The 7,226-nt window shown below is 38.0% G+C and overlaps 1 protein-coding gene across 2 annotated transcripts in view; it reads left to right on the top strand.

Moving 5' to 3' along the window:
* The window catches only part of igsf21a (immunoglobin superfamily, member 21a), a 439,822-nt gene that overhangs the window by 286,377 nt on the left and 146,219 nt on the right, over positions 1-7,226 (top strand).

Below are 7,226 nucleotides of genomic sequence, written 5' to 3'. Positions count from 1 at the left end.
TACATTTTTGGAGCACAGTGAGAGAGAGAGCGAGAGAATACAGAGGGGGTGAGAGGGAGAAAGAGCTGAAGTTTCAGTCCCATTGAGGTTATTTTGAAGAACTGAGTAGCGGAGCGAGCCAGGCTATTGTGCAACATCTTCAGCATTTCAGCAATCCAAAGAGGAAGTATGCAACAGAGGAGAGAAAATGAGCGAATAAGAGACAGAGAGTGTCGAAAGGCGGAAAGAAGGAGAGGTGGAGAGCTAAGAGGGTGAGAGAGTGAGACAGGAATTGAGAAATGTGCTGGCCGGGATTCAGAGACCCGGGCAGTAAAGCTCATCCAGAGAGAGGACACTTGCAGGGTGGAACGTGACACCAATGCCAATGTTCAAAGCTGGAGCCAAGACTCTCATCCAATCATTGTGGTCCATACATGTCAAGCAGCCCTGGAAGTGAAATATCCAAAACAACTAACTTAACAATGATGGATCAGAAATTGGTTTACTCTATTACTGTATAAATACCGTTTTTTAATCCCAAAGAATAATATTGTACATTTTACTCCTGTGTTGTATAAAAATAAGGCATAATAGTGGTTTCCAAATTCAAGATGGTGCAAATGATTTAAATTGCATTGAATGGTAGACTGCATTTATTCTTTATTCAACATAGAGTCCCTGATTCATATGATCAGGTCAGGGAGTTCTGGTTATGGAGCCTGAAGAGTAGTCGTGCGCACGGTTTGCTGCCAAAAACTTTTTGCTTTGTCTCTTAACATCAGTGCTTTTGTTGGTATCTATTCTCGCTTTTGAAATGTCAAAAGTAAGGGACAGACAGGTTGTTAAAGAAAGAGAAGGCTCTCTTTTTCTTTCGAGTGCTAACGTCACGTTAGCCGATATTCATACGTTACATGACAACCTTAGAGCTGAAGTCTTCAAAACGTCTTTTGAAAGTTTGGCAGCCAAACTAGATAACATTTAATCTACAGGTGTGAACCTACACTAGTCTCACGGTTCAGTTCGGTTACGATTATTGTGCCACCGATTCAGTTCAATTCGATATCTCGGTGCATCACGGTGCATTGACGATGCTTTCCATAAACCATTTTGTATTTTTCTCCACAGCACAGCAAATCTTGTATTAAATTGTATAAAAATATTTATATATTATTAGTAATACATATTTGTCCTATAATACAAACGGTCAGATTGGTCTCCCTCTTAACAGAAAGGGCTGTGATCGGCTTTGACACTCTGGCGCTGTTCAGCAATTGAACACTGATAAATGGCAGTGGCGATCACAGATGATCCATGATGGACGCGGTGGAGAAAACTCTACAGATACCGCGCTCATGTCTGTATCCAGAAGTATCCCTGTAAAAATCAAAAGGGAGAAGAAAAGTCATGCCGAGAGAAAGACAGGGAAAAAACTGAGTGCTTTCATTTTCTCAATCGCAATGAAATATGATCTTCTGCTTTAGGTGTCAATGAAACACGGTGCTCGCCTCCCTCGTCATAGTAAGCTACGGAGACATAGCGCAAATAATATAAATGACAACATTACATAATAACTGGTTATGATTATTACTGAACCGATACCGAATTGTCCGTGTCTGCATTGCGGTTCATTGAAGAAACTAAATTAACTTTGACACCCCTAATGTAATCCATTGTGGCTGATCATGTTCTTCGCATCGGAAACCTCGAGTTCAGTGCTACAAAGATTAATTTGCAGCTTGATCCAACTTGTTCAAGGCTTTAGAAGGATGCTAAAAGTTAAAGTCTTCGATCCTGAGAGTCGCCGGCGCCAAAACATTTGAATTGTGGGCTTACCCAATTTAATCAAGGGGCCACGACCAACGGCTTTTTTCTCTCAGCTTCTGGTCGATGTCCTTGGTTCCCAGGTGTTAACCTTGCCACCTAAACTGGACAGAGCTCACTGTAGCCTCACACCTCAACCTGCACCAGGGCAGAGACTGCGAACCGTCATTCTGCGATTGCATCACTTTCAGATGAAGAACTTGGTCATCCATGAATTTCCCAAAAAGAGGGAGCTGCTGTATGATGATCCACAAAAATCTGTATATTTGAGGATTATTGCACTGATGTTGTGAAACTTCGCGCCAAGTATAAAGATGTTATGTCGCCACTCTGCAAACGTGGACTTAAGCATGCGCTTCTCTACCCTGTTACACTTTGAATAACACCTCCAAACAGTGAGAACAATTGGCTGGCTTCAGTTTCGAAAGTTAACAACTTGATCCAGAGCTCGAACTAGTAGTCAACGCGTTGAATTAGAGTCTCTATATACAGTCTTTAAGGACTTTTTTGATGCTTTCCTCTTCAAGGATACTCTGGGATGTTGTCCCTGTGGATTTAAGATTCAAACCTGCTCAGTATAAATACTTTTTTTGCTTGAAATTAAAAACTAATTTTATTTATAGTATGCTATACTATATTATAGCGTATAGGTTATTGTCCTCTTTTGCATTACATGTTATATTGTTTTGTTTATACATTATGAATGTGAGTAGTATGAATGGAACTCGGTTGTACTACATCAGCCATTTTGTCGTGATCACATGACCTACCTGCGGCAGTTGCATCGCTTCACTCTCATTCATGATTTTCTTCACAGTGCATCATAGGATAGCATAGAGTGCATTTGATGCGCATATTAGAATCTTGCCAGAAGTAGTAGGTCATCTGGGTACTTCTCGCTTGCTGTTTTTCAAATTCTATGAATTTGGACAAAGTACTCGGCTTGCATACTGTTTTTTAGCATGGTATATAGTACGGAAGTATGTAATTTCAGACATAGCCGCTAATTCAGATGATCCAGTTAGAGCAAATCTCAAGTTAACAGCTCACTGATTCAAATGTTCCAGTCAAGTGAGTCTTCAGTCAGTGCATTCAATGATTCTCCTGATTCGGTCAGAGCCAAGGTATATCTAAAATATCCCCCTATATATCGTTAAATAGCACTCTATTTGAAGGAGCAGTTATTTGTAGTGTTGCCAAAAACAATAGTATTCTGAAGTGCACTAAATCATTTCCACAATGCATTGCAATAACGAGTGTGCAACCAATTTACACTCAATGGGTAAAGAATACCCAAAATGCACTGAGTTTGAGCACTGAATGAATTTTTCACATCTGACCACAAGATGGCATCCGCAGCAGAATCCTATAAGTCTGAAGTCTATAAGTTTGAATTGTTAAATTAACAGTTCAAAATGAAAACAGAAATCAAAATGCTTGGTTTCGTTGCTAATAGACAGTTTGCTAAGTGATAAAAAGAAAAATTATCAGGATCCAAGTACAAAATCTAATCCGTCTGAGAGATTTCTCCCCCACAAAAGCACATGCAAAATCGCGTCCCTTCAGGTGCACTCAGGGCTCACTCGTTTTTTACTCCCTACAGTACTTTAAATTAGTGGAGTGATGTAGAGAATAGTGAATGAGGGTAATTTCGGATACATTCTCCAGTTAACAAATCACTGATTCAAGTGGTCTGGCTTTAGCTATCCTTCACTCAGTAGTTTGTGGATTCAAATTGATTGGTCAGAGTTAGCCTTTAGTTAACGACTCACTAATTCAAATGATCCAGTCAAACCTGATTCAAAAAGAGGATGTTATACATTTACTGGCTTATTTTTCTTTAGAATATCTATACTTTGACCCAACTACATGATTTGTGTAAAGTCCATTCTTGCTAGAATCTAGATGGGGGTTAAAATTATAGTCATCTGTGAAGAGAAACGGTGGAGTGGTTTTATTTACAGACGTTGTTTTGTTGCCGTCACCGTGATGGTGAACGCACTGCAATTAACTCTGCCTGTGTTTCTGCTCATCAAGCCTAAGTGAGCGATCTGAGGTATAGAGAGAAAGAGAGACATGAAACGAATGCTGAGAACTCACCCGCTGCCCTCATTCAATATAAATGAGCTTGGCTTCAGTCAATCTAGCTGTTTTCTGCTTGTTTTAAAGGGGCTGAGCAGCAGGACATTGTCAAGCACGCACAGACTATGTTGGGATTGTTAAAGGATTGCTTGACTGAAGCGAACAGTGAGAGACTGAGATTTTTGATTATAATTTATGAGGCTTTTACAACATTATCAAATCCAAATTTTGAAACCGGTCTTTTATTTATTTTACTGTCATTAGGTTTGTTTATACATCGGAGTGACAGTTTAATTGTACGTTTTTTTTTTTTTTTTGCTTGATTGTATTGTTTTAATTATTTTTTTTTTATTTCATATATCTTTGGAGTTGGTTATATATATATATATATATATATATATATATATATATATATATATATATATATATATATATATATATATATATATATATATTTGAAAGGCAAAGGTGTAGAATGGTTTGAATTGTCACAGACTAACCACAGACCACCTTCAAAGAGCTCCAGGTATATTTTGCTGCTAATAATCACAAAGAACAGTTCAACGGAAGGTGATGCAGAAAAAACCTTTCTGCATTCTACCACCAAAAATAAACATTTGAGGTATGCAAAAGCTCATCTGGATAAACCTGAATCATTTTGTAAAAATATACTGTATACAGATGCCACAACCATAGCATGGCATTGAGAAAAAAACAGCAAAACATTACAGGAGAAGACCCTGCTACCTACTGCAAAATATGGTGAAGTCCACCATGCTGTAATGTGTGGCAAGCACAGGCACTGGAAGAGTTAAAGGTTGCATGGACTCCACCCAGTATCATTAGATTCTGAAGAACAATGTTCAGGAAGTCACGCAAGGGTTGGAAGTTTCAGCAGGACAATGACCCAAAGCACAGTTCCAGGTCTACCAAGGAATTCATGCTCAGACCATAAAATGTTCTAGAATGGCCGTCCTCGTGCCCATGCTTAGACATCAATAAAAAAATGAATTAATTAAAAAAAAAAAAAACCGCTCAGCACCCATCAAACCTAACTGAAATGGAGAAATTTTTCAAGGAAGAGTGGTCCAAAATTCTTTTAGTAATAATTTAAGGACTTATGCTTGACTATAAGAAGTGTCTACAGCAGCGGTGTCCAAACTCAGTCTTGGAGGGCCGGTGTCCTGCTGAGTTTAGCTCCATTTTGCTTCAACACACCTGCCAGGAAGTTTCTAGTATATCTAGTAAGAGCTTGATTAGCTGGTTCAGGTGTGTTTGATTAGGGTTGGAGCTAAACTCTAGCTGCGTCCCAAATCGCATACTTATGCACTATCCTACGCCATTTTGTAGTATAAATAATGTAAGTGGTACGTTTACACTGAAAACTAAAAATAACTAGTGCACTTTAATTACCCAGAGGATGCACCCATTCAGCTGCTAAAAAGAAGTGTGTAATGATGGACACTTCACAAACGCAACAACCCCAGTTTTGCTCATGTAGCGGAAGGGGCGGAGCTATCGAGAGCACGTGTTGGAGAACTTTATTTATTTTGGAGAGTGAAAGCGAAATTCTCCTACGAGAGCCTCCCGATGATGAATGCAGCAAAACTCATGGCAGGTATTATTTGATAGTTTGGTTATTTATTTCACTGATTTGGTAACCGTTAAACGTCATCAGGAAAACGGTTACTATAAACGGAATACTATGCTGTTGAGTGTGTTAGTGTGTAAGTGCATAAGTACATAGTGCATGAGTGCGTAGTGTATAGTGTGCTATTTGAGACACAGCTTTCCTAAATAGATATACAGCACTAGAAACTTCCTGGCAGGTGTGTTGAAGCAAGTTGGAGGTAAACTAAGCAGGACACCCCTGGTTTACAGGCTGTTATTTCAGCAAAATCTGGCTGTACGAAAGATTGATGTCATTATTCTTTTGGGGAGCCCATATTTATGCACCTTTCTGTTTTTTATATGACTTAAATTGCATTGCATATGTTGATTAAATAAATGTTATGTCAGAATTTAAATGTTGCTATCTCTCTAAAGCAAAAAATGTATCCAAATGAAATTGCTGATTTAAAAAGACAGCAGGCTATGGCTTGCAATTATGATAATTATCAGGGGTGCCTGAACGCTGGCACAAAACTGTATCGTCACCTTAGAATAAGGCTCTATCTGACATTTTTGTCAAAACTGAGTTATTGACATATTCTTATTAAATGACAACTTATTTACATTATGAGATGTTTTTCTATAAGTTGTTTCCATTTTAAGACTTTTTTATTTAAAAAACAAATGTTACACACATACTGTTTGCTACATGGAATGCAATATATGTATATTGTATTCTGTATTTTCTGATATGAGTTATTTGTGTTTTTAGTTTTTATTTTTGTAAATATGTCTTGCAAAACTAATGTTTATATATATATATATATATATATATATATATATATATATATATATATATATATATCACCTCTAAACCAAGAAAAAAGTTTCTGTAGAGCATAAAATTGACCATCATTACACTATCCAAGATGAAACTTGGCCCACATTTTCTAATCTATTTTTATGGTTTGCAGCAATAACGATTTCATACTCCGACAATACAGTTTGTAATATAGCCTTCTATTTGTTTTATTGTGAGTCCTGGGAGAAAAAGATGCTACGAAAAAACAAGGAACAGAACAAAATAAGTAAAAACTACAAAAATGGACCACCGGGTCGAGCATCTGAGTCTCTCCATCAGCAGTCTGCTGGGCTCCAGGGACAACTGCAATGGAGTGAGGCATTATGGGAATGTGTTGAGCCAGCAGACAGACAACTGTTTTCTTAGGCAGTGGTTTCTCTTTTCTTTTGACTGGCACATTAGTAAGTCCATTTATTTATTTGTTTATTCAGCTTGACTGCAGTCTCTTGTCTTCTACAGGAGACCAGTTGTTCTCAATACTGATCTGCTACCTGCAGCTGAAAATCTCCTTTTGATTTGCATTGTCCGTGTGCAGAATACACAATGAACCCTTTGGCTTTTTTGAGTCTATATTATAAAACACTTCTTTTGTATACTTTATCATTTCCTTTGGAGCTGTGTAGAGATGTGCTTTCACTTTTCTAAGCAATTGGATTTTCAGAAAATGATTTTCACCTTGCAGATGATAAAAAGAGAGAGGGAGAAAGAAAGCGGGGATAGGGGGTGGGGGATTGGGGTACTGAAGCTTACTTTGGTGTTGGAGCAATATCATAGAAAGTGTTGCACTGGGTGATATGGCCTGGTGAGATCGATCTATCTATTTATCTATTTATCTATCTATCTATCTATCTATCTATCTATCTATCTATCT

This window comes from Danio rerio, chromosome 11, assembly GCF_052040795.2.
Source record: "Danio rerio strain M-AB ecotype USA chromosome 11, GRCz13ab, whole genome shotgun sequence".
Taxonomy (NCBI): domain Eukaryota; kingdom Metazoa; phylum Chordata; class Actinopteri; order Cypriniformes; family Danionidae; genus Danio; species Danio rerio.
Note: the sequence above shows the minus strand (reverse complement) of the source record. Positions and strands in the feature narration are given on the sequence as shown.